Genomic DNA, 27487 nt, shown 5'->3' with positions numbered 1-27487 from the left:
AGCTAAAGGAGGTCCGGCCCGGTTTAAAGTGGATATTGCTGCTTCAATTGTACAGCTATTTCAGGAACAGCGGGAGGTGCAGGCCTTCTGTCTCACCTGAAAGAGACCCACAAGGTATACCTGGTACATTTTTACAATAATAACTTCTAGTCCAAAGGTGACTTTCAAGGCCTATTCATGGTAATTGACATGCTAGTGGGGAGAGAGGCTCGAGTGGATTGCCCCCTTAAGCTTTTGGTGGCGGGAGACTTAAGTGCAAAATTGGGGCACCCTCTGACCCTTTCTCCCACTACATTTGATCAATTTTCTCACAAGTTAGATCGTAATGGGATGAATGCTAGGGGACGGGTTCTATTCTATCTGGCAGAACGGGGTACTCTTAATAAGGTTTCTAAATTTACTGATCTACACATCCCAACCTTTATAGGGCGAGGTGCATGAAGCACTATTGACTATATATTTGTCACCTGGAGCATGTCTCCACTTATTAAGGATTGTGAGGTCCTCTTTCAGTGACCACAAACCTATTTCAGCACAGATGGTGCTACCACATATGCCACAAAAGCCCAAGCCTCTGCCTTCCCAGGTACTATCTACTAAGGACGCAGGGCGGTATGGCAAACCATGAACAGCATAATGTCCCAGGTGTTATCCAATAGTTATGCCCTGGTGTATAGCTGTAATTGTATACCCCGTGTTCCGGCCTGTATCTTATCTGACTTTGCAATTTTCCTAGATAAGATCAAAATTCTGCTTTCTAGATCCATTTCACAGTCACGTCAACATGCACAGTCATGGTTTGGTAATGCCTGTATAGAAGCCTATAACACCCTACGTAGGGCTTTAAAGCAAAATCATAGAGACCAGCTTGCTATTAAGCAGCGTAGGAAGTTATATAAGCATGCCTTGTTATATAAAAATGATCCCTGCCCCACCCTACCAGACGTTCATACACAGTTACTCTCCTTGTTCACCATGCTGTCTCCCCTACCCCTTCCACCTCAGCTTCCCTCCTTCATCCTTTGGCTACCTCTCCTTTCCCTTCCTCTCTCCCCAAAATTCCTCTCCACCTGCTTGCTTTGTCTATCCTTTTTCCTATGCTCCGTTAAATTCTCCCTCCCCTCACCCTTTTACTTTACCCCTTACCCCTCTACATGCCATTTTTCTAAAAAGATTTAACTTGTAACTGTTGTGCCTGATGTAACAATGTACAATTTGTAAGATACGCAACTCTCCTCATGTAAAGCGCTCATAATTCATAGTACTCTTTCTTTCTTTGTCTACTTCCTTTGATCCTATCCCCTCTCCCCATAATCTCTCCCCTTGCCTGCTACACTGCCTAGCCCCCTGTTCTTTGTGCCCTTTTACTAAGCGCTCCTCCTCCCCTTGTTGGGGAAAGATCCAATATTTATACTCTGGAGTCTCAGCGAACCCGCTGAGAGAGTCCACAGCGCCAGGGGAGCCACTCAGTTGAGGTATGGTATGGCCCCCCTTGCCAAAGCAATCCCTCTCCCCTTTTTGGGGAAGGATCCAGTGTGTAGGCCTTGGAGTCTCAGAGACCCCTCTGAGAGAGTCCACTGTGTAAAGGGAACCTCTCGCTACAGAGATGGGGAAATTAACCACTTCCCCTGGGATCACAGCTTACTGGACCTTGGACGCAGCTATGACTCGTCTACCGGTTTGTGTCCCTGTCACCCCCCCTCCTCTTTCCATGCTGTGTCTCTCACCCTCCCCTCCTCTTTTCCCTCATTCGTTCTCTGTCTACTTCCCCTGCTCCTACCCCCCCACTGAATCTCTCCCCTTGCCTGCTTTTTCCCTTTTGTATATGTCCTTATTGTTTGTATCGACCTTACATATGACTATGTTGCCATGCTCTAATAACTGTGTAACCTTTATAACGATGTAACCTGCAACTGTGGTTTGATACTCATGTAAAGCGCTCTGATACCTCCGGGTCTAGCCAGCGCTATATAAAACCTGTAAAATAAATAAATTAAATAAAATGCCATTAAAATAAGAAAGTCGGCCCTGAAGGAGGAGACGTGGAAATCAATAGTGGGCGTCAATGTTCCCTCTAATTTTTTTCCTCTGTGTGCGGCAGTGTAAGGTCTCTGTGCGCTGCAGCCAAGGTTATGTGCGCCAGGAACCAGACGCGTGTGGGTGCAGCGTCTAAAGAAAGGGGTGTGGCCAACATTAAAGTGAAAGTGCGTATGGGGCACTTTTACACAAAGTGTATTATAAAGAAAGAAAGCTTTTGTAGCATGGCCACTAAAGTGAAAGTGGTCATGCTGTGAATTAAATAAATAAATAAGGCCCTCAGGGCACTGTATCTAATGTGACCCCCAGGGACGGTTCCTTTTAAAGGCCAGAGGAGCGTAGCCCCGCCTGCTGCGACTCTCCCCCACCCTTTCTAATTTTCGCAACAGAAAAGCACCATTTTTCTTTTTTTTTAAACATATTTTATTGCATTTCGTATTTACTTTAGCATCCTTACAATATGCATAACTTGTGACATTTTATACATCCAGTCTAGTATACATTAGTCCTTTGCAGCTCTCCGCCACAACCCAGGTATATCCAACATCTTAATACAACTGGTGCATTGCGTGACAGTGAATTAAAAGAATGTTAACATTTATTACAAACATATTATTACAATATTGATGCTAACCACCCCGAACTACCCATTTCCCTCCCACCCCGATCTCACTCGTACCGCTCCTTCCGGTCTTTCGAATGTGAACTTCAGCCTATGCTGGTTGCCTGATCGTGTGCGTGTGCCACGCTACCTCCTGCATATACTCTGGCATTAGGGCTTGGTTATTTTTGTATATATTAGGTTCTGCTACCTATGGCTGGGTTGCAGCTGCCGCTATGGACTTTAGAGCTTCCATTAAAGCATCCCATTCTAATGCTATTGGTACCTTCCGCAACCCTTTGAGCTCTTCCCTGTGAAGTGTTGCGCTCTCTGCAGTACCCCATCTTATGAGTTCCGAGTGCCATGTCAGGGCGTCCGGAGGTCTCCGTGATTTCCATCGCATTGTAATGTTGCGTATGGCTAGTATAAGTGCAAGGTCCATAAATCGGTATTGTACTTAACAGAAAAGCACCATTAGCAGGATTTTTTTAAAGTTAAGATTTGTGAGCTGTAAATCTGGCCCACAACCACTGAACTCATGCAACCCCCTTTCTTTTAGGGAAAACAGTCACAAGAACAGTGCCTAAACCCCACCTTTCAGGACCACATCTAATACTGTGCAGCCTGATCCAGCAAGCAAGCAGAATGTTGGCAGACCTGCCAACCACATCACTCTCGGGGCAAGGTCTTTGCTCTGAAGATACAACTTAATCAATTGAAATTCTCACTGCCATATATGTTTATTTTGTATTTTCATGTGACAGCAGTATAGATACCATGGGCCCTGGTGGAGGCAACGAAAATGGCCTCCTTGACTAGAGATGGGATAGGAATCCACAGCAACTATCAGGGTTTAATGGGCTGAATCTACATTAAGGCTGTGCACGCAGCTTCTTGACAGCCTTATCAGTAATTAACAGGAAGGAGTGCAAAACCAACAAATGACCTGAAAACGCCTGAGTATTATGGAAAATACTATGACAAATGTAATTTTGCTTCAGGCTCTGAAAATGCCTGCATCATAGCAGATTTACAGAGTCTAAACTGCTGTTAGCTAAAACGCCAGGACTCCCAGAGATGAGGTTCTCAACTAAGACCTCTTGACAACAAAGTGCAAGGACACTAGGTCAGAAGAATTTGCACAGGGCAGTTACGCCCTGTGTAAGACCTTATAGCACTCCATATTTTTCAGCTTATTTTTATTTAATGACTCCTTTTTGTCTGGTTACCAGGGTGTTCCTTAGCCTTTTAGTAAGATGATCAGTAAAGAGAGCATCACCCTGACCTTGAGAAGTTCGACCGAGATTACTCCAGAAGTTTACATTTTTATGCATCCCACAATTTGTAGGATTGGAGTGACTCAGTGGCTGCAATCTGAAAGGACCAGCGAAGGGTTACGTTTCTGAATATTACTTTGAGTCACTAATATTCCTTTCCCTTCTGGTGGTGTTTAAAACCACCCAAGTTTTGTGAACCTTTCCCTGTTTTAAATGCGTGAACAGCAGGGGGAACTGTTGCATATTCTACGTGTGTGTGTTTTATGTGTGAAAGAATGTCTGCTTGTCTGACACTGTGAACACCTGTTGAGTGAGAATGTTTGTACGAGTGTCCTGCTGTGAGGCAAAACCCAATTTATGTTTGGCAATGGTAAATAAATAGAAGTAGAGCAAGGATGGGGGACTAGGGAAATTACCCTGCTGAAAAATGTTTAAACATCTTACCAGTGGCTTCCAATGTCTAGACAGCAATGTGATGAACCGATGTAAAAGGCACCAGGGAGGAGGCCAAAAGCCAGCAGCAAGAAAGGCGAAGGGCAGGGAAAAAGCACCGCTCTCCCTGCAAAGCAGTATATGTTTTTAAGTTTAATTTTGTATGGAAGTGCAATTCGCTGCCATTTTCTGACTTTATGCTGCTGCGTCTCGGATTAGAGGAACGTCAAGTTGACACTTCCACTTAGTTATTATTTACTCTGACTGCTGCCTCTAATCAAAATAGAGTCCTGTTTGCGATGGCCACGAACCTCGAATACATGGCAGTAAATGTGCTTGAGACTTCGGAATGAGTGATGTTAAGGGGAAATCTTTCTGTGAACCTCACGCCCCCCTGAGGTGTTGCAACGCCCCCCCGGGGGGGGCGCCCCACAGTTTGAAGACCTCTGCTTTAGACCATACCATTGTTACTACTTTATAATTATCACAGGCTGCTGGTGATATTGTTGTTGCTGCCCCTCAGTTTTGGAGTGTGAGCTTGCCTCTGAACTGAACTGGACCAGCCGGAAAGAAACAAACCCAACAATAGAGCTGGTGCCCATGTGCCCTTCTAAATAAGAGAAGTCACTCTACCGCATGGTTCAAACTGCTTTTTCGTAGAAAAGATTGTTGCAAATGTCTGAGCTGATCACTAGATAGCAGGAGTATGCAGTGCATGTGTATTTACAGCCACACATACTACAAACAAACCTCTCCTAACAGTCACAATTCTTTTTCAATTTCTTTTCGCCTCGCCGCATAAATGTAATTACTTTTATGTGTTTAGTACATAGGGGGCAGTGTCAAATATAATGGATGTTGCGGTGGAACGCCCACCACAACACCCACTGCACGCCCCTGCGTGAAAGGGTGCTTTATGTACAAGGCAGCATTAAACCAAGTTAAGTGGCTTAACGCTGCCTTGTACATAAGGCAAGGCCTCTATCGCCTTGGGAATGTCACAAAAAGTGACATTCGGTGGCGATAGGGAATTGTACATATTCCCCTGTATGTGACAAGCGAAGAGGGAAAAAATGGTATCAAAACTATAATCCGGGCCACTGGATTAATGCAGCAGGGAGGGCGAAATTATGCAGCAAAATAGCAAATTATGCAGCGCAATTAACCACTCCTGGCAGCATTCTTTCATTATTTTATCATTTTTGCACCTGGTAACAGCGCCTGGGCAAATATTTCACCTCACTGGTATCAATGTAACACCTAAATGCGTCCCTAAATAACTGAAAGTCGACCTGCCACTTTACAGTAAAAACCTGCCTCTTGCTGGCAGCATTTGTAGGATAGTTTGATCCACAAGCATTTTTTTTAACTGACAATTATTCAGAAGTAATGGATTAAGTGGCAGGTGTAGCAAATGCATAATTAAGTGGAAAACCCCACTTTTTTGGTTGGGAATTGCAAGATTCATAGAAAAATCAAGGTAGTGGTCAAGGAGAGAATAACACACGAACTATAATGACTTGTAAATCAAATTATGTGGAGGTGAAAGATCTAGTCGTAACGGTTGTGCAAAAAGCAATTTGGTTTTGTCTGCGTCGGTTACCAAGGAGTTTTTGTCCATCAGTCTGAGGACTTCAGTTGCAATGCTTATTGACTAAATGTGGACAGAAATAATTGAAGTCCCGTGTCAAATTTATTAAACATTACACTTTAGTTGCATTAAGAGAGCCTGCAAAAATAAACGGCATTGCTCATTTTGTGCCGAATCGGTCCCTATCAAACCATTTTCCGAGCAGTCTAACCACTATAGGCACTGAGGAGCAAAGAATTTTGAGAATCCATTTTTTGTTGGACATGAATCTGCTGATGTGCAATATCTTCCGTCAACCAATGTACCTTTTGCCATGGACACCACATTGAGCAGCAAGACTGTACATGTCCTAGAACAACAGATTTTATTTACGCCAGGAGAGCTGCCAACAGTGCGGAGTGTGCAGCACAGCTCCAAGAGGCGCAGGAAACAACACTTCTGAGAAATTCAAGTTGACTACGTCTGTAGAAACTCTGGCTGCACCCGGGCCACTTTCCTGAACTCCTTCATGTGCGTCTGCGGGCACTGCATCTCATACCAGCTGATGGGCACCATCTGCACTCCTGCTTCACTGTGGGCACCCACCACGCCCAGCTCGTTCTCAGCGGTGTCAACAGATTGTTGGACTGTGCATCACCAAGAGAAAAAACTTTTGCCAGGACAATGTCACCAGGTCGGAAACTCTTGTACACTTCAACCTTGTCTTTTTCAGTGGCTCGAATTTCTTCCTTTCGTATTGTTCCTCTGAATGTATTCTTCACTGGAGTGGATGCAATGTAGAGGATATGAACTTTGGCAAAGCGGGAATTAATGCTGCACACCTTACAAGTGAAAGTTGCACCCACATCAGGTAGGAGCTGGGACTGCGCCTCTGTCACCACAGAAACCGTAGGCAACATTCCATTATCACTTTTCTTCATCACATACCCTGAGAGGGAGGCATAAATATACCCATGCCTGCTGTATGTCCCACCGCCAGGGTAAAAGTCTTCAAGACTGCACAACCGTTCTCCGGGTATACAGTCCATTGCAGGAGCCATGACCACAAACCGCTCTGCTGGTCTCAAATACTCTAGCAGAGCGACGCATGCTCTAACGAGCGTGAACCAACGTGATTGGCTCTGTCACACAACCATTTGTCATGCGCTGCAATTAAGAGGGATATTTTCACAAAAGCTCAATCAGCCCGCAGCAGCGCTCCACTAACAAAAAAACACGCATCATGTCCAAAAGTGCGATGTGTAAAGCACACGTCGTGGTTCTGGACTTGCTACAATTAATTTCTTAATGGAGCATGGCTGAGGGCTGTTTGTGGGCCTTTGTGAAAGTATTCCTGTTAATCGCAGCACTATCATGCGCTGCAATTAACAGAAATATTTTCACAATGGTCCGCATTCAGCCCCCAGCCGTGCCCCATTAAGAAATGAAATGCAGCAAGTGCACAAGCTTCTTACTGCTGAATGCGTGCACAGGCTGCCAGTAAAAAAATAAACGTACCTCCTGCCAGACCCGGTGACGCGAACGCTTCGAGGGATCTGCTGTGAGCGCGCTTCAAACAGAAGACTGCGCGCTCGGAGTGAAAGATATGCGCGCACGTGCAGCTTCCTGGGAACACTGGTGGGCGCATGCCGTTCTAAAGACCCACACGCCCAAGCCTTCTGGAAAGCAGTACGGTCTGCCTTATCCCCCACTCTACCAGCTGATAAAATAACCGTCCATATTTCGGCTGAGATTTGGGTGACACATTACACTGGCCTGTATTCCACTGATCTTCGTGCTGTTGATGCCCCAGCACAGTTGAATACAGTGTGCCCAAACCTTGTTTTTAATGAAGGAGAGATCCTAAAACCAATTGTCAATAGTAAAGGCAAGAAGGCTCCGGGTCCTGATGGTATGCCACTGGATTTATTCAAGGAAGACCCAGTGTTTTGGACCCCTGTGCTTACTTTAGTTTTTAGGTCTCGCCTGGCGAACGCAGCGCGAAGCGCTGTCGCCAGCGAGATCTATTGTTGCTGACTTGCCTCGGAAGTGGGACAGGAGATGGGCACGCGCAGGCTCTTGGCGGATTTGAGTTGGTGTACGCGCTTACAGCCACGCGGCGTGCACATCTCCTGTCCCCCTTCCCTCGCAAGTCAGCATGCAGTTTCACTTTCGTGAACATTCACTCGTTAAAAACGCAGCATTTGGGCATCCGCAGGGCTTTTGGCGCTTGCATGTAACGTGTACAGCTGGTGCTTGGTGCCGTGTTAATTAGGCTCGAGGCAGTAGTTTCTTTGTGAACGCGCTCATAAAGACTCGGGCCCCTCTCAATTCCTGAACTATGGCTATGGCGCAGCGGTAAAAATACAAGAACCACACCAGAGAGGTACGATGGACCTGCACCACCTGTACCTTGTTACCCACATGCTGCGGTAATTACCTAGCCCTCGAACTCCAGTGCTCGCGCCCCTTGCGCCATTTCAATGTGTACATATTAACAGGTTCGAGCCTTATGCGCGCTCCGTCATACTACATGCCGCGCTACATCCGCTAATAGCGAACGGGAGGGTTGGTGCTCAGGGCGCCCTATACTGCCTTCTTCATTCAAGCGTAAACAAGCGGGCCCATTCCTTTTTAGCGCTGGGAGCTAGGCGATTTGCCCAGAATCACCGGATGTTTGAGGGTCGGTGCCGAGACTCGAACTGGATTCCCCAGCTTCAAAGTCCCACGCTCTAGCCATTATGTTGTGTTGCTCTACACAACGCGTGTAGTGTGCCTTGCACCCCTAGGCCGTCGCGCTATCACCCCCCCTAGGGACAGGATAAAGGATCTGTGATCCCGGCTGTCAGGAAACCCGGTCTGGCTGAAGGGGGAAGCGAGGAGAGAACTCGCGGGCAGTCTTGCCCGAGTGTAATCCAAAGCGGGCCAGCCACCCCCATCGCTGGCTACCCTGGGGCAGTCCCCGGGCAGCTAAACATATCGGCATGAGCCCCCGGTCCTAGTGCCTGGTAGGCAAACCACTAATGCAAGCTCAATTCAAAGCAACAACGAATATTTCGCAGTCGCTGGGCCGGCATGTACTCCCGGGAAGACCCGCTGGTCATCTTGTACTCAGACTCTGCCTGCTCTCACCTGCTGAACTCCTGCAGCGCCGAGTTCTACGCCCCCTGCGCCAACAAACACACACGCACCAGCCGCCCTCAGCCAGTGCATGCGTATCCCTCAACGCGCGCATGGCGTGCCTCCTCTTCGACCCCCTTTTGTCTTACTCCCTGCCCTTTGAGTCACCTTCCTCCCCCCTTTGACTACCTAGTGCCTCTTCCCAGCGCAGCCACACACTGCTCGGTGACCCTCGGCAGAGAGCAGCCCTCGCACGGCAACGAGGATGGAGAACACACTGCTGCTCAAGATGCTCCTGCTGGCGATCCTTACCGGCCAGCTGAGGCTGCGCAGGAAGGTGGGTGCCCCCGGCAGACACCCTCCCCACCCCCTCCTGGCATGTGAGAGTGATCGGCCGGACACCCCCTGCTGGCATGTGTGAGTGTGAACAAGCCTGGCACACCCCTGCTGGCATGTGTGAGTGAGTGAGTTGGAACGAGCCTGACACCCCCCCTGCTGGCATGTGTGAGTGAGTGTGGACAAGCCTGATACCCCCTGCTGGCATGTGCACGTGATCGGCCTGACACCCCGTGCTGGCATGTGTGCGTGAGTGTGAAGGAGCCTGACCCCACCCTGCTGGCGATCCTTACCGGCCAGCTGCGGCTGCGCAGGAAGGTGGGTGCCCCCGGCCTGACAGCCTCTCCTCCCCCTGCTGGCATGTGTTTTGTGATGGTATTGTGTATCTTTATTTTCAGCGTGGTCCGCTTTCAGTGCGGTCCGCCTTGGTCACGCTTGTTTTTTCATATTATCAGAGCTGGTTGTAAATTGCATTAACTGTTCTCTTGACTCTTCGTAAATGAGGTGCCATGGCGACGGTACCTGCCCATTGATCGCCCGCCTTGCACCCTGGCATGGCAATTCGCAGCATGACCGGACTGAGAAATCATAAGGGGGTGTCCCGCCCAAACAGCCCATCTGAAGCTACGTACCTGCATTTACATTTAGTAAAAACATAATTTTCGGTCGATTTTACCATTGCCAGCACCTCTAAATGGGCCAAGTCCATAATGTAATCTTTTTGGCCGCCTTTGTGTGTGAATTCCCTTCTAGCTGAGTGTGCGGGTTTGTGTATTTCTTTAAAAGTGCATGGGCATGGATGTCTGTGCCACTCTATCCAAGTCAATCTGGGTGTGCGTGCGTAAGGCTTTTATGATTAAGATCTAAGAATCCGCCTCGGGCACCACACAACCCCTTCGTTAACGCCTTTCACAGCGCAGCAGTAAATGGAACAAAAATTTCTTGGAAACCTACACGCGTCCCCGGGCGATTCAGGCTGGGTCAGTACTGCCAGCATTCAGCTTTTTGTTTCGTTTCTTTAATTGAATTTAATTACATTAATTAGCAGTTGAATTAAAAAGACATCCTGTGCATTTGAAGGCCGCAATCACTGGAGGAACGCCTGGCCCACCTTTCAACGCAACCACGGCACGAGTTTTCACGTTTTACAAATTATTTATGATTAATTATTTTGTTATTATGCAACAATACTGTATCCTGCCGTCGAGATGGAGAGAGTAACTGAAACATTTTGCGAATGTTCGACCTGGCACCCCGTCACCCTGAGGTTAAGCAATTGTTTGGCATTGGAGTCTGGAGCTTGTTGCTTTCTATTGAGAGTGATTTTTGTGTTCATCGTTATTTTTGTGTAGCTGTCTGTTGGCAATAGGCCTCGCATTACTAAAAATTAGAGCTATTGGGGTTGCATTATTATTTGCAACGCCAAAAGCTCAAACTTTTACTAATGCGAGACCTATTGCATTGCAAATGCTTGTTAACTCTGTTTGCAGCGAGGGAGTGCCCAAGTCGTGGCTTTCATCCGTTATAGTGCCTGAATTTAAAATAGGAAATGCGCACGATCCTAAATGCTACCACACGATATCCCTTCTGGATTCTTCTGTCAAGGTAATTGGGACAGTTGTGCTAGACCGCTTACTGGACTAGATTAATGCCAACACCTTCTGACCTCCAGTCAGTATGGGTTCAGGAAGGGGCTTGGCAAATTTGTGCCTCAATCTCCATCTTATTCTGGCAAAATCAAAATACAAATATGTGAAGGGCGTTTCCATGCATTTGGCATTTATGGACCTGACCAGCGCGTTTGATTATGTCTCCTGCTCTAAGCTGTGGGACATCCTAGTAAATATGGGTGAAGATGCGTGCCTAGTTTCCTTTCTAAGGCTTCTCCATCATGACCTTTCTGCTTCAGTTAGGTTTGGTGATGCTGGAGAATGTACAGAGCTGTTTAGCATCAAGCGTGGAGTGCGCCATGGTTGCGTCCTTGCCCCAATCCTATTTCTCCTTTATACCAACAATTTGGAGAACATCTTAGTTTCGCTTGGGGCTGACGTTCCTCAAGTGGAGAATAAACCTGTGCCGGCGCTACTATATGCAGACCATGCATTCCTCTTGGCGAGGACTGCAAATGGTCCTTGAAAACTCATTGTCAGCTATGTTAGTTTTATGAAGGACATGGAGCCAAATTGCAAGAAAACCTTTACTTTGATATGTGGCCCAAAAAATACTAAATCCTGCACTCTGAACATAGAGGGCAAACCTCTGGAGTGGGTCAGCTGCTTCCCTTATCTAGGGTTGGAGTTTGATGAAGGTAGAACGTGGCACACTTGTATAAAAAATAGAATAACGCGATATACACAAGCCGTAGGGACCACTTTCTCACTTGCAATGTCCTTAGGTAAAAAGCCCCTTGCTCCTGTATTTGGGATTTATAATCGTAAATGGGTACCGGTCTTAACATACGGTATGGGTAACTGGGGCTGTAGGGATGTACTTGCTATGCATGTTGAGGAGAACAGATTTTGTCGTAGAGTCCTAGGAGTTCCCTCCTCGCCGCATTTTACCCTCCATTTGGAGCTGGGTCTTGATTATGTCCAAGACACTATAAATGCAGCCCCCTGGTGTTCTATCTGGTCCGACGAAGAAGCCGACTTTAACCGGGCGGTCATCCGAGACTGCTTAAGTTGTGCCCGAGGCCTTTCCATCCCTTGGCTTCAATACATTAAAACCTTCTTCACTGCACTTCATTGTGCTGTAATGTTTGAGCATTCAGAATTAATTGGCAAAGGGGACTGGCAGAGGGTTATGGATAGCTTCCATAAACACAAGCAATCCTTTAGGGAATTATCCGAAGTATCTAAACCCTCCGTTAGAGATTACTGCCTTATTCAAGTATCTCCCTCAATTGCTCCATATCTATAATATGTAACTAATGTCTACGAAAGGAATTTGCTGACTAGATTCAGGCTGGGGTCATTTCGCTGGATAATATGTTTTCCCTTGGGCCAGTATTCTCCTGAAACTATAGTCACTTGCCCCTGCGATGAGCAATCAAATCAAACCATGTTACATTGTCTTTTTCTGTCAATTTTATCTTCCTTCTACTAGGAAATTTTTATTACCACTATTGCACAGATAAATATTTTTTTTAAGTGTAAAGCGGCATTTTATTTCCTTTCGCAACTTACTGACTATGACGTTTGCTTTGCTGTCGCAAGCTTTTTGAAGTGCACTTTAGCAAAGAGAGGGAGCATGTTCTAATTCAAAGGCACTTTAGTAGCTCCAGTATTTTTTAGGTCGGGCCTAGCATTGCAGCGCATCCGCTGCTAGCTTTGCGAGGTATGCAGTATTCAGTATAGCATGGACACTTCGTGAAAGCTCCACCCACCCTCCGCCCATCATTGTCATTGGCATGTGTCTTAAATGCTGCCTTCCGATTGGTTGTAGGCTGGCTAGTCCCTCCTTATGACGGCTATGTCGTCATTTGTGTCCTTCCAAGGCTACTGGCCCCTTTACTTTACAGACTACTTTCTTCCCGTTCACCCCCCCCCCCCCCCCCCCCGAGGTACGATGCCTTCTCGCTTGCCCGCCACCCCTCTCCCTCCCCGTTCGTGCCTTACAGCACTATTGTTTGCAATGCAATAGGTCTCGTAAATGCGAGTCCTATTGCATTGCAAATGCTTGTTTTTTAGCAAACTATTTTATGCTGTTCAATTTCAGCGATGTGAAAACAGTCGTTAACATGTCCCAATCGTACCTGTTTGTATCGACTTCAGAGGATATAATGCGGAGTCTGTCTTGCGAACATTGTGCGATATTTGCCCAGATTAGCAGTGAACTTTCTCCCGGGCTTCAGAATCCCCCACATATATCTGACGCCTTCATTCTAAGTTACATTATTTCTCCCTCTTATGAGGCTCAGAGTGGAGAGTGGTTCGGCGTGGAGAAGAAAGGGTGTTTGACATGACAGGCGGATCTATAGAGTACACGTTCACCACAAGAGATGTCTTTGGCGCTACTGATAGATGTTTATCGGCACACAGCTCGCGTTTACCAATCTTAAAAGAAAGAAAGTTTCAGCTGATTTGACCCTGGAACTTTACTGGGTGAAGCACACACGTCTTCAGTGGATGCATTGGTCCACAGGGCCCCCATGATGCACAGTGTCAGAGTGGAGGGGTACTTGATACACAGTGCATCAGGGTCAGGAGTGGAGATGTGTCTGATACACAGTGGCTCGGGTCTATGGAGTAGGGGATCCTGGATACACAGTGGCTCAGTGTGGGAGAGTGTGTTTGATCAGCAGAGGCTTGGAGCTGCAGCCGTTGTCTGATACGAAAAGACTTCTTGTAGGAAGGAAAGGGGGATGTTGGATACATAGCCGAGGGTGGGACAGTGTGTTTGATAAACGGAGACTTCAAGCTGTACAGTCGGATTGATACACAGTGACTCCACTGAAAACGCGACAAGGGGGTGTTACCACGGAACCTAGGACTCTTATGCTGAAGGTATTTTTTCTGTACAGTCTCTGCTTTTTTTTCGTTTCGCTCCTGTGCATACGGCAGCCACGCAGGCCGACTACCTCCCTGCTAAAATGGGCTAAAGCACCAAGAATGGTGCAGAGATCACAGGGACACCCATAGTGCGCCCCTCTTGAAGAGAGCGAGTACCGTTCTCTTTCTGGGGCTGTGGTGGCACATAATTACTAGTGAAGGGATGTGTGTCCTTCACGCGGAGGTGTCTGCTGGCCTCCCTACCTAGAAGGTTCTCCAGTCACAAGTGGCTGGGGTATGTGTGGAAGGTATGTGTGTGCATTTTGTATGCGACGTGGATTATGTGTGGACCTTGGGCGCATCCAGGAGTGTGCCTGGTGGAATGGGTTTCCGACTTGTGTTTGACGCAGCCTCACATGGGTAAAGGTCTGTGCTCTGCTGCCCGGGTCCCTAAAGCCCCAACTCTGTGATTCCCACCTGCCCCCTGAAATGAGGCTACGGCGCAGGAGATTGCCCTCTGGATGGGGTGTGAGGACCTGGACTCAACTTCATTGGTTTGGAGAAAGAATCGTTGCCTACACGTGGCACAGATTCTTGAAGTGTCTATGGCCCTATACGATTTCCTAGTGCACTGCCCCCCTCCCGGAATACCAGGGACCACCTCAGTCCCTTCTCTGACTGGAGCAATGCAGAAAGGTGACAGGCTGAGCCTGCACTGGCCCAGGATGTGCTGACCGCGTGGAGACCAGTCACGTCCTACCAGGGTATCAGCCCTTGTTGTGTCGCAAGCTTTGCCTTGGCGTGCATGCCCCAATCTCTTGGCATGCTGGCACTACCTAACCCTAAGCAGAAGTTGAAAAGTTAAGGCGCCTTTTAAATCCTGTGTGCCCTGTCTTACAGGGGCACCAGACCCACCACTAGCCCCCTCTGGTGCCTCATGCCCTCTTTAGCAGGCACTAAACACCGTTCCTGCAAACCCCCTGTGAGGGTCCCTCTGGGTGGACGCTGTACCATGTGCTTGGGGGAGAGGTCCTGTTCAGTGGGTTCGGAGGGGTTTCATAGGAAGTGTGTGAAATACTTATAACACGCTTACACACAAGAATCCTTAGCCCAACTCCCAGTTAATGGCAACACTTCATGGCACTGGGGGCTGGTGGCTGCTAGGGGTGGCAAGAGGAATGCCAAGACGGTGCCTGTGCTGTTGACTGTTGAGACTGCAGACAGCGCCCCTGGACCACGGACCCGAAGATAATGACAGACATTGTGCAAAGACTGGGGCGGGGAGGAAAACTATAGCATTTAGCACAGAGGCGCTACAGCAGTTTGGGGTCTGACAAGGAAAGTGCTAGTTCTGTATTTTTAAGTATAGCCCTATTTTATGTATAGTGTTTGTAATATGTATATTACTTTCTCAGAGACAAGGTAAAGCACAGCCTGAAGTGTTCGCTCATTGGGTGATATTTCTCTGTTCGGTTGTATCTGAGTGTTTAGCCCCCCCCCCTCCCCTCCCCTAAGCAAGCCTTTGGCGGCTCTGCCTCATTCTCCCTAGTCAGGTCCTAAAGGGGATTACCTGGTAATTCAGTTTGTTGTCCAGCAGCACAGTGTGCCTAGGACGCCGGGGGTAAACAAGCAATCCCTGACTGAGATTCGACCACTCAAAAAAGGTGTCGCAGGACACAGCAATAACACAATGCTGGTACTAACAGGACGGCAATAGCATTGCATAAGACCAGGCAGGGAACATGTCATTATTTCTTGGCATTTCGAAATCGCATATTCTATTCAGTTTTATCATTATAGCCATTCATGACACTTTATTTGCTGGGTTGATTTGTTGGTCAGTCAATGCCTGTGCTGCACTGGTCTGTGTGTACATTTTATGCTACAATTCTGGCCCGGGAGGTTTGACTCCGTATTTCGTCTTGTCAAAGAAGATAAAATGAGAACCTGGTGGATGAACAAGACCAAATTCAGTATTTAAAGTGTCATGGCGCTGACTTAGTACGGCAGCTAGCGCTGGTCAAAAACCAATTAGTTTTATGTTTGAGGAACATCAGATGGGTGCATGCGATCAATGTAGATCCAGAACTGCTGTGTCCCCCTCCCAGAGACGCTGCAAACGTGCCCACCGGAGCCGAGTACCGCACACGTGCTCTTTAGTTACTCCCACGACAGCATGTCTGGGAGTGGCGGTGATTCAACAGAGACACGGGTGTATGAGAGAGAGGAACCTGTAGGACTGCTCCTCAGCTCCTTCTGCCCTGTATGGGGCAGAGACCCTCCTACTGCTACCGTCTTGGAAAATTTAAGGCAGGGTTGTTCTAGAACAATATTTAACTTTTGACTGTATAAACTATGACATCCTTCTCATCGGTAGAGTTTGGAGCCCACGGCCGGGCAAATGTTTTCTTCCGCTAGAGAAGTCACCGTGCTGTGTATATACTTCCGGTCACGGTGCTGTCCATATACTTCGATGGCCGGCTCTAGGGCGGTGCGATCGGTGCGGGGTGTTATTTTTAGGTTGAGCATTCGAGACCTCTTGTATATACTTACATGTGTATGTACTTTGTGGGCTCTGGAGATCAGCCCTAGGACTTGTCTGCTTCCACTTAGGGACTTTTTTTCTGTTAATCTGCCTCTATTTAACTGTCTTGATAGAAAACGATCAGCAGAGGTCAGTAAAATACCAGAATTGCTTTCTGCTGAGGGACTTTCTTTTTTTCTTTTTCTGGCAAATGCCTCTATTTTGTAACAACAAGAGGAGGGACAATAGGGCTTTTTTCAGGTCCAGCATACGTGCCCAGGGCAATGTGTATAAAGATGGGTATGCAGTTCCTAAGGGTGAGGAGACATATAAGGTCAGCGAGTACTAGGTTTGATATAGGTTCAATAAGTGAATCCTATTATTCAAAGTGAGAGGGGGAGACCCCTCTTCGGAACTCCACCCGATTCCGGCGGCGAGGGTAGGTGAGCCTGCACACAATCTCTGGATTTCCGGACACTAACTGTTGGTGTCCCTTTTATTCCGCCGGAAATTGATGAGGCCATACTATTTAGGCCCTTAGGTCCCGTGACATCAGTGGGACATTGCCCACTGTATTACAATGTGGGAGGTAGGTTTTCCCCTCTCATCCTTGTATTACCTGCCACAGTATAGATTTTAGGGTGCCACATTTGGTACCTTTACTATGGAACAGCACGCAAACTGCACTGACTTCATTAACCTCTCTCTGATGTATAAGGCACAATTCCAATGTAACTTGCGACTCTGAGATTGATCTCAGCAAGCCAAATAAGTCGAACAGATTAAATTGTACTGTATCAATCTAAGCTGCAAAGCAATCAGGATATGCCTCAGTTTCATTTAAAAAGGGGGGACCGTAATCCATTCAGCAGTGGTTGAACTCCTTTAGGGAATGTTCAAGGAAGCTGCTTTGGCTATTTTCTGACCACATTTTATTACATTTTCCACAAGTAATGCACCAGACATGACACATGTATTCTTACATGGCGAAATAAAAATGACTATTTGAGCCCAAGTATGACAATGCAAGTGAAAGAGAGTAAACATAGAAACGAGTACATGATTCACCTCTTCCCCAAGTCCAGCCAGTGGCCAATATCGAATCAGCTAAGCATGTGTCCCCATCTCCCATGACCCTGTTGCAGACTCTGCCTTCATAGGACCTAAGTTCACTCTCCAGAGAATGGACGGGGTTATCAGGTCGTTGCATGGCAATGCTTGATATTTGCTCCAAGCTGCCCATATTTTGAAGTGTTTTAAGAGGAGAACTCATGTCCTTGTATATTGGAATCTTCAGGCCCATGCAATGGTCCACGAGGCAGAACAGCCATATTATAAATGGCTGATCACCCAATGATGGACAGCGCCAGCCAAACACCTACCTCCCAGGTCACCCACTCAACATGGCTCTGAATGTTGTGTTCCATAGCCCAAGTGGGGTCATCAGTTGCATATACTTCCAGGTACTGAAAGCCCTCCTGGAGGACCCATATATCAGCAGCCATTTAAGTGCCAGCGCGGGACAAGCCAGAGGATATATTGAGGATTTGTTCATACAGAGCCAGAGAAGGTCCTAAACATCTCTAAATTTCAAGAGAACTCGAGGCCCCGAGTTAGGTGATCATCTCAGTGTACAATGAGATCCTGTCTGAGATCCCCGGCGCCCACCCCAGACCCCTCACTTAAGCATCCACCCTCAGCCTTCTCGCCAGGGGCTCAATCATGAGAGCAAACAGATGCCACAGGGGGCAGCCCTGCCTCGTCCCTCTCTGCAATGCGAATGGGCTGTAAAATGCTCCTCTCCCCCCCCCCCCCCCCCCCCCCCCCCCCTCTCTCCCTGAAGGTCAGTATTTAGCAGTCATATCCAGGTAATTAATTTGGGTTCGCAATTAAGTTTCTGCAGCAGGCAAGAGGTAGTCCTATTGGACAAAGTCATACGCCTTATGAAAATCTACCAGCAGGCGAGCGTGTGCTCCTGGAAGTCTATGTCCTAGTGCGCTATTAGGTACAAAGTCAGATTGATTAGCGTGAGCCAAGGTTGTAATCACAGAGTGTAACCTGTTGACCCAGATCTTAATCCCTGTATTAAGGAGGGATATGGGGCGTTATGGTGAACATTCATCAGGTGGATGTCCTTGCTTTGGTATAACAGCTGTTCGGAGGAGAGAATGCCTGTTTCCTAGGACCGTTTGAAAATATTTCTGAAGAGGTCTAGAAGTAGACCTCTATAGGCCTTAAAAAAAACTCCACCAGGAGGCCGTTGGGCCCCGGTGGGTTTTACCCGGGTGGAGCCTAGACAGAGCCTCACCGAGCTTTTCACAGGTTAGCTTCTTTCTCCTGTTCCGAGTCCGCCAGGGAGCGTGTGTGTATGTCTTTCACAAAGTGATGGAGGGCCTTGGGGGGGAGGGGGTCCCTCTTTGTGGTTGAGCATATTTATGTATTTTGTTTTGAGCGTTTTATAAAGTGCGCACATGACACAAGGGTATCGGAGCGCTAGAAATAGGGTTGAATGAAACAAGATGAAGGGTATAGACACAGATACCTCTAGAGTAAAGAACCGCATTGGGCTGTTGCAACAAATATCAGAATTATAAAACCGTCAGTCCATTATTATTCTGTTAGTCTTCATAGTTCTAGCGACTTTGTGGTGGGTTTTTGCTGCTGCTCGGAAACTATTTAGAACCACCTAGTCAGAGGATCAGAGTTTTCGAGGGATCCCCTGTAAGCGACCCGCCTCTTACCAATCTAGAGGTTGCTGGCATTGAGATGTCCCTTGTGTCCCGTCTCTCCTATTCATTAGGATCGTTTTTACCTCTTTTTTTGAAGAAGTGGATCGATGGATTTGAGCGTACTTTGGGGGTGGTAAGGCATTCCAGATCCTTGGTGCTGCTCCGAGAAGGATCGTGTGTACGTTTTTTGTTTGTGGAATCTAGGAGGTTTGAGCCTGAGAGTTAGCGCTTCTTAGGTAGCGGCTGCCACTGTATATTCAAATCTTTTCTCCCAGGTAACTTATTTCTTTAAAATTTAATGCTTTGTGTGTGAGGCAGGCAATTTTCAGTTGAGCTCTTGCTTCCAGGGGAAGCCAGTTTAGATACCTCAGCGATGGGGTGATGTGGTCAAAGCGTCTAGTTCCTCTTACCAGTCTCGCTGCTGCATTAAAAGTCGTTTTGAGTGGAGCTGTTCTCGTTTTGGGTAGTCCTGACAGTGTCACCGCACCGTATTCTGGTCTGGAGACCACAGGTGCTTGTACTGCTTGTTTGAAGTCTGATGGTGGTATAAAGGGTTTCAGTTTTTTCAGTATTCTGAGTTGGAATGTTGCACTGTATGTGGTCGCACTGATGTGAGCGCTCATATTTAGACTTGTGTCCAGTGTTATGCCAATGGATTTCAGGGAATCAAAGATGGTAGGTGTGCAATTGAGTGCATCTAGGTGCCTGAGCCAATCATGGACGAGCGAGGAGGTGTTTGGTGAGGATAAAAGAAGGAATTTGGTTTTCCATGAGAGTTTAGCTTGAGGTTGTTTTGGGAGAGCCAGGACTGGGTTTTGCCTAAAGTGTTATTTAGTTGAATGACGTCATCTAGGGAGTATATCTTTAAGTATAGTTGTGTATTGTCTACGTACATGTGGTATGAAATGTTCGATTGGTTGTGGATTTCAGTTAGTGGTTCCATATATAGGTTAAAGAGTGTGGGTAAAATGGTCGACCCTTGGGGGGGTTCCACATCTCACTGCTGAGGAGTCCGAGAATGAGTTGCCAAGTTTGATGCACTGTGAGCGATTCTGTAGGAAGGAGGCAAACCAACAGCGATCTGTAGTTTGTGGCTAAGCAATGGGGCATAGCTGTTTCCCCCACATGCCTGACCCCCTTTTAATCTGTTATGTAAGCAAAGCCAATGAAGGGTCTTACTGGTCTTGTCACTCCATTGATTGATGCAACTGTGTGGCAAGACAGACCTTCCGGCCACATCCATCAACAGTTGTCGTAATACATCTTGTTGATGCAGGGAGTCTCTCGGGACAGTAAGGGAACCGGACGCAGCATGAAGTGCCTCCAGATCTAGGATCCGAATCTCCAAGTCAGCCATTTCATGTCTGCGTTTCTTATTCCTACCAAGACTTGGCCAATGCCACCCTGCACGTTGGCCTGCAAGGCCACCCGAAAGGTCTCTGGGGATTTGCCTGTACCAGAGTTGGTATCCAAATACCTTTTGTATGGCTGTGTAAATGTGGATCCTGGCTTTTAGGAGCCATTATGCAGTTAGGCACCAGTCAGCCGCAGGTTTCCTGAGCCAATCTGCAGCTATCATTCCAGGGGAGGGAGGTCTGAAAGACCTCAGGCATATATATAATTGTCTTCCAGCCAATGGGATTCTGAGATGGGTATAAGGAAATAGTTCAGCCAAGAAAAGACACCATGAGCCCCGGAGTAGAAGGTGTAACCCAGCTCTCCTATATGCATGAGGTACCATGTGTCTACGAAGACATAGCTTCAATAAAACGGGCAAGGGGAGACGGCCGCTGGCTGACACTCCCCGCTTTGGTGGTCTGGTAAAAGGCACAGTCCACCACCCCATTGAAGTCGCCCATCAGGACCCAAAGCCCAGTCTGGAATTTTGCCACCAAAGTCTTCTATGTAAGTGGTGGGGCCATAAATGCTAGCCAGTGCATTGGGAAGCCTGTGAAGAAGACCAGAGATTACGATATAGCTGCCGAAGTTGTCATACCAAATCCTGTCCACTACCACAGGATAGCGGTGATGTATCAAAATGGCCGTCCATGTGAACCCCATGCAAAGCTAGTGTGGAACACCTACGAGTATCCCATGCAGGTGAGGAAGGGACACAGAGATTCCAGCGAATAAGTCTCCTGCAGAAGGAGCATGTCTAGTAACTCTTGTCTTGCTGTACCACTGTGCTTCTCTTAATAATATTCCAGGACAGCAGACAAGCCACGCTGGGCCCGCCAGCGTCAGCCTTTTGGGTCATTGAGTGCATCATAACGGTAAGTAAGGAGAAGTGGTGAACCAGGTACAAAGTCAGTCTTGTGTGACGATGTAACTTTGTCTGGTGTAGTTGCAGTGACAAGAAAACAAAACAATACCCAAAATCCCACATCCTTTTCCGCCATACCTCTTAAACATGAAGTACCTGTCATGGAGTAAACTAGGAACTGCGGCCAACTGGGCAATCAAACTCCAACCATGTTCCCATGTACCATTTCCCTAGCAACCCTGTTAACCACACACACGAAAAACAAAAAGAAAAAAAAGGAGAGTCCATGTGGTCAGCCATTCATCTTTCCGCTTCAGTAACAAGGTGATAGTTCCTTGGTAGGCCCAAGATCATAGAGTGTCAGGAGGCCGAGGCAGACAGTGCAGCCGGGAAGGGTAAGTCCTGTCATGCATTATATCTGGGTCCAATGACTGTGAAGGGCAGGGCCCCAGAGCGTTCTCCACACCAGTCGGGGAATGGCGCCGCCTCCTTGTGCGCCAGGAATGGTGTGTTCACTGGCCCCATCTCCGGCTCGGCCTGCAGTATCGGAGGGGGGGGTGGGGGGGTTGTGAGTTGACCTCTGAGTCCCACTCCACCGCAAACCACCCCTCTGGAGCCACAGGACCGCCCAGACTGGCATCAAGGGCGACACCTGCTTGCGCCGCGTGTCAATGGGCCCCTCCAGTGTCTTAATGCCCAGACCGCATCGGCCACCACAGATGCCTCAGATACCACAGCAACAGGGGTCAGGCCGCTGCCCCAGTCTTTACCTTCTCCAAGTGGGTGCCGCAGGTCAGTCGAGTAACGCCATGGGGGATGTGGGCCTCCCAAGTGCTGCCTCCTGATCTGAGCCCAGCGGCCGACACCTGCTAGTACCTCTCAGCAGTGGTAAGCCCCTCTTTGTCACAGCCCCCCTCTGCCCCTGTCACTGGCAAAGATTCCGGGCCACTTTAGAGAGATCTTGAGTCCCCACCAGTTCCCTAATTCACCCATTATGGTCTGCCAGATATTCCCTGCTGCCCTGGGATGATCAGGTGCAAACTCCCAATCTGGCCCCCTCTGCCCTGAGTTATCCCACGTCTCATCTCTCCTCTTCGTGCTGCGGATTTCTGATGGGTGCAGAACGGTGACGCAGCTCAAGGAAGAGCAGCCACCATTTTTGGTGCTCTGACTATGCCCCCCACAAGTTGATTTTATAGCTGCCCCACCCTGGAACTGAATTTCTAAATATTGATGGATTGGTGCATTGGGAATCAGGTGGCATTTAAAGAACGCAGCAAAAACCAAAGGTAATGATGGACGGAGTGTTGAACATTGCAAGCACTCACCCCCAGTCAACTGATCTGGGTTTAATCCATCACCATTCTTTAGCCCACTCTGCCACCCCAGTTCAGATATGGCCATATGCAAATCAGTCTGACCCTGTGCCTCATGGGAACAGTCCAGCCCGAACTGCCAAGCCATGTCTTCCCTGGACCGGAAACAAGCTTCCTAGGACCGGTTTCTGGCATTTCAGCCGTCTTCAGCCAGGCTTGCTTGAATCCAGTGGCAAAGTGAGCAAGGGACTCACGTCTGAGCATACCCTGCCAACTTATGGCGAACAAAGCAAAAACCAAAGGTAATGATGGACGGAGTGTTGAACATTGCAAGCACTCACCCCCAGTCAACTGATCTGGGTTTAATCCATCACCGTTCTTAAGCCCACTCTGCCACCCCAGTTCAGACATGGCTATATGCAAATCAGTCTGACCCTGTGCCTCTTGCATTGCATTTTTTTGTCAACTTTGTTCAAAATGCCAACATATTAGATTTTACAGCACTGACTAGTAGCCAGTAAATCTTGCTTCCAAAATATATTGATGTTTCACTATGCTGTGACAGTTGGATGGCAAAGTAGATCTATATCTGCAATAATTCTGGGACGAATGTCAACTGGCAAGTATACTGTTGTGTCCTAGACGTGGAGGGTTGGTGAAAGGGAAGAGTATTGTCAGAAAGATTTAAAATGTGGGGAGTTATGTGGGAGTTTGATTGAGATAATGTAATGGAATGTGGGGCATAATTGCAGGCGAAACAGAATATACCGTAGATTTTATAATTAGATTGTGCGAGTGTGGAGGAGAGAATAGGAAGAAAAAGTGCAGCATGGTGGAGTTGGGAAAGAGTCCCTGCAATTTCACAGGGTTGGAACCAGAGATAAATTGGATAGGAGAGTCAAGGACAGATGAGTGTGATCGATCTTGTTTTTGCTACCTCAACACGAAAATGTCTGCCGTAGGAGAGGAGCTCTACAAAGCTACTCAGGGCTTGGGATAAACTTAGGTTTTAAATCCCGTCTTTCTAGCCTTGCCACCCCCCACCACTGACTGGAGCTCAAACTCGCCAATAAGGCTGAAGCGTTGCAACGGAAGACTTCGAGGTACTGATGATCACGATTGCTCCAGCGGAAAGGGCAAATTTACATATCCTCCCTGCGTCACAGACCCGTCATCGCACTAACTCATTCATCTACGCATTCATTGGTGGGGCCCATAACACCAACACTCATACGTATCACTCTGAATCTGCACACAGGAGGAAAGAAGTGCTGGACATGTGGGGGGTACCTTATTACCTTTAGGGGAACTAATATTTACATTACATCCATTATGTACATCTGCATCGATAGAATCCTAACTTTAACATCAAGGCACTCCACCACTTGGTCGACGGACCAATTAGTTGGACTGGTTGATGGTGATTTAGATTCAGCTAAAACACATTTAAAGCTTCGGAACCTTTAATCAATACCTTATTTAATGAACCACAAACTCATGTTCTCTTAATCAATGTTTAGTTTATCTAATTAATTCACTTTCATTTGCATAATCAGTATGATAGTCAACACAGAATTCAAATTTGATTATCCGGCTCAAATTATCATGACAATTCTATTTACCTTAATCTTGATATCGGTGACCATTTCTTAAACCCTGTTAGCCCTGCATAAATCAAATCCCTTCGGGTGAAATCGTCCAATCGAATGCAGGCTAATACCCAAATAAGTCCGGGAAAAGTTATTTTTCGCTCGGCACGACACAGTCCCAAAGATATCCAAAGGACCAGGCAATCGTGCCAGCCAATCGATCTACAGTCACCAACGCAAATTCAGGACACCCTTCTGGAACGCACTAGTCTATACCCTCTTCTACAGTTCCCCTTTTATAGTAATTTCTAAAATCTAAACACTCGGATTGGCTAAGCCTCACAGTTTTGTAATTTTGGACATGATTCCCAGAGATTTCTTGGTTCACATGGACTTGGATATGTCGTCCTCTAGATTGTACAGTTCTCATGCGAAAGGGTCCGAAGTATCAATATGCAGACCTCGAAGGACAGGTTTCCATTGTCTTTTCTGTCATTCACACTAGTTGAATTTTGGGAGTCTTCCACGTTCCTATCCTTGACGAGGAACACTGTGCCTTGATCGGGGGACGCCTGGAGATCTTCAGAGCCATCCGAGTCTGCGCAGCAGTCATCGTGCTCAGACGACGGTGGCCACTTCAACTCCATTTTGAATATCATGGCCTAGTAGGCCCGAATGCCAACTTAAGAAAAACAAACATAAAAAGTAATCAATATACGGAAATGAAGATTCTAATGTTTAAACCCACACTAACCCTTTTATATATTAGTATTTTCCTAGCTTATAGCAACATTTAAAGCAATAATACTCACCATTCTGCCATACCAGGAACGCAAACCATTACAAAGCAACATAAATCATGCAATTTCTATCACAACACATTCTATCGTTAATATGCGTACCACAGTTAGTCATTTTGCCATGCAATTAGCATTTAGTCCCGTGTGTAATTCGTGTTTACTAAGGTGTAATGTTGGTTAGTATTAACACTGCAAACAATTAATACAGGTTAATATTTAAATTGATTACGTAATTAGTGTTTTCATGCAAAATTGAGACGGTATACACATTTTTCGTTTTACCTGCTCCACCACGATCATCTGAAAACCCAGAGGTCCTGGACCGCAGTGTAGCCGACTGGAACAGTGGGTGCACCTCCCGGCAAAATCCAGATCTCAGGTCAGACCCGCTGCCTCCTCACAGCGCGTTCTCCCGCTCTGCTGCGCAACTGATCCTGGTAGAGCGGGAACGCAGCCACTGAACTGGAGGGCTATGGGGGGACGACTGTGCTGCTGTGTTCATGGTCGTGTGTCGCGGGCCTCACAATGGGCGTGGTTCTGTTCAGACCCGATCGCAAGCTGCTGCCGCCAGGAAGAGGAATTGGACGCCAGCCAAAGGTGAGATCCCTCTCCCTGCTGGTAAGCTTAGAGCTCCGTCTTGTGGCCACAATAAGAACTAAAGGCTACCTTGCTATGCTGGTTAGGTTTCGCCTGGCGTAGGCTGCGCGCATGCGCAGTCTCGCTGGCGAGATTTAATGAGATGTGGTATTTTCTGTAAGGGGCATTAAGCCTCGCCCCGCTTTTCCATTGGCTGGCATCACCGCTTATGCTAAACGGTGGCCAGCCTTTGGAAAAGAGGTGTCTGTGACGTATTTGCTTGGCTTTCCGAGCCGTCCCATTTGGACGGACTCGCTTGCTTTGCGTTGGTCGCAAAAGGTTTCTTATCTTTATGGGGCCAAACACATGGCCCCATAAAGACAAGAAACCTTTTGGCAGAAGCCGAGGAAATATGTCATGGCGAGCGCTTGTGTGATGTGAGCATGCGCAGAGCCTTTCGGTCCTAGCGTCGCCTCTGGTTATTCGAATGTACGTGCCGTAGCCCGAAGATACCAATGCTGAGCGGAGGGGGCAGGCCACTGTGCTGGGTATGCTCCGGGGACAGGCTGTAGTTTGGTGCAGACACTGGGTTTCCTGTGCTTAATTACACAGTAACGGGCTCCAAATATTGTCCAGATTCCGGTCTGCGGAAGAAGAGTAAACTTTCAGTCAATGGCCTTTTCCTTACTGATGAAAGCACCCACTTTTCCACGTTGTTCCTACGTCATAAACGGGTCTCCCCAACAGCACAGGTACGCGCCTCTCGGCACCCCAAGGGCTTAGATCATTCAGCACCACAATGAGAGGACCGGGGTCTCTGCTCCCCAGTGCCAAATGCAGAGGGTCACACAGGCCCAGGGTGCCGTCCACATGGACTGTGTAACCTGGGCGTGGGTCTCACAAGAAACGACGACGGGCATCGAAAGAAAGTGTTGGCGGGGCAGAGACTCGGATACAAGGGCCCGCGAGGCACAATGCTGAGAAGTGCACAACAGTTCCCTTTATAGGGGGTGAACTGGCTCTTAGATTCATTGTATCCGAAGCAGACTTGTACTGATATTGGAAAGCGGTGATGTTTCTGGTTTTAGTTCTTTGCAAACTTGAATGATTGACTGACTGCCCAGCCTCTTCCATCTTGACTGAAATGGTAAATGCTCCTTTCACTTCCTCCTGATTGTTCCAAACTCGGAGTTCTTTAAACATATCAGCATCCCTCACAGCATCCGGAGCCCAGAGCAGGGATTGCAGGGAGAGGGGTGTGTGTTAGAAGAACATGTGCTGCAGGGGATATTGTGTCTGACAGGGAGTGCCGAGAGCAATCGCTGCAGGACGCATTGGAGACAGGAAGGATTAGGAAGTGGGCCGGGCGGAGCTACAATTGAGCTTTTGGCCGTTTTTTGTGTGTGTGTGGGGGGGGGGTGCGCAAGGGAAGTTTCTTGTGGCTCAAAGTATGCAGAAGGGTGGGGTCCACGACCAGATTGCGGTGACCTGGCAGAGGCCCAGACGCGGCTCTAACTGCTGGAGTTACAGCGTTGTGTTGGTGAGGAATGAGGTGCATTGGAAGAGCCCTGTTCGGACTCCAGTGCTGGAACAGCTGTGTGCGGCAGACCAGGACTGATGTGGTTTGGCAGAGCTGCGCGTGGGTCCCTGCGGAAGAACAGTAGATTTGCAGATGATTTTATTTATTTAAAGTTTTATATAAAGATGAACGAGGGTGTGCGGGAGATATTTTTCCTTGTAGTTGAGTCGCCTGCACCTCTCTACACACTGCCAGCCCCTCATGTGATGGCGCTTCGGTATATCACACAAAATAACATTCCAAATAAT

The 27487-nt window shown here is 47.7% G+C and overlaps 1 protein-coding gene and 1 pseudogene across 2 annotated transcripts in view; one reads left to right on the top strand and one right to left on the bottom strand.

The window, feature by feature from the left end:
• Positions 1–27487, top strand: part of PSMC5 (proteasome 26S subunit, ATPase 5) — a 321232-nt gene that overhangs the window by 54620 nt on the left and 239125 nt on the right. The gene's annotated exons all lie outside the window — the stretch shown is intronic.
• On the bottom strand, positions 6395–6978 carry LOC146870874 (exosome complex component CSL4 pseudogene; annotated as a pseudogene).

The sequence above is a fragment of the Triturus cristatus genome, chromosome 1_1 (genome assembly GCF_964204655.1).
Source record: "Triturus cristatus chromosome 1_1, aTriCri1.1, whole genome shotgun sequence".
Lineage (NCBI taxonomy): Eukaryota > Metazoa > Chordata > Amphibia > Caudata > Salamandridae > Triturus > Triturus cristatus.
The sequence above is the reverse complement of the archived record's forward strand: the minus strand, read 5'-3'. Positions and strand labels throughout refer to the sequence as shown.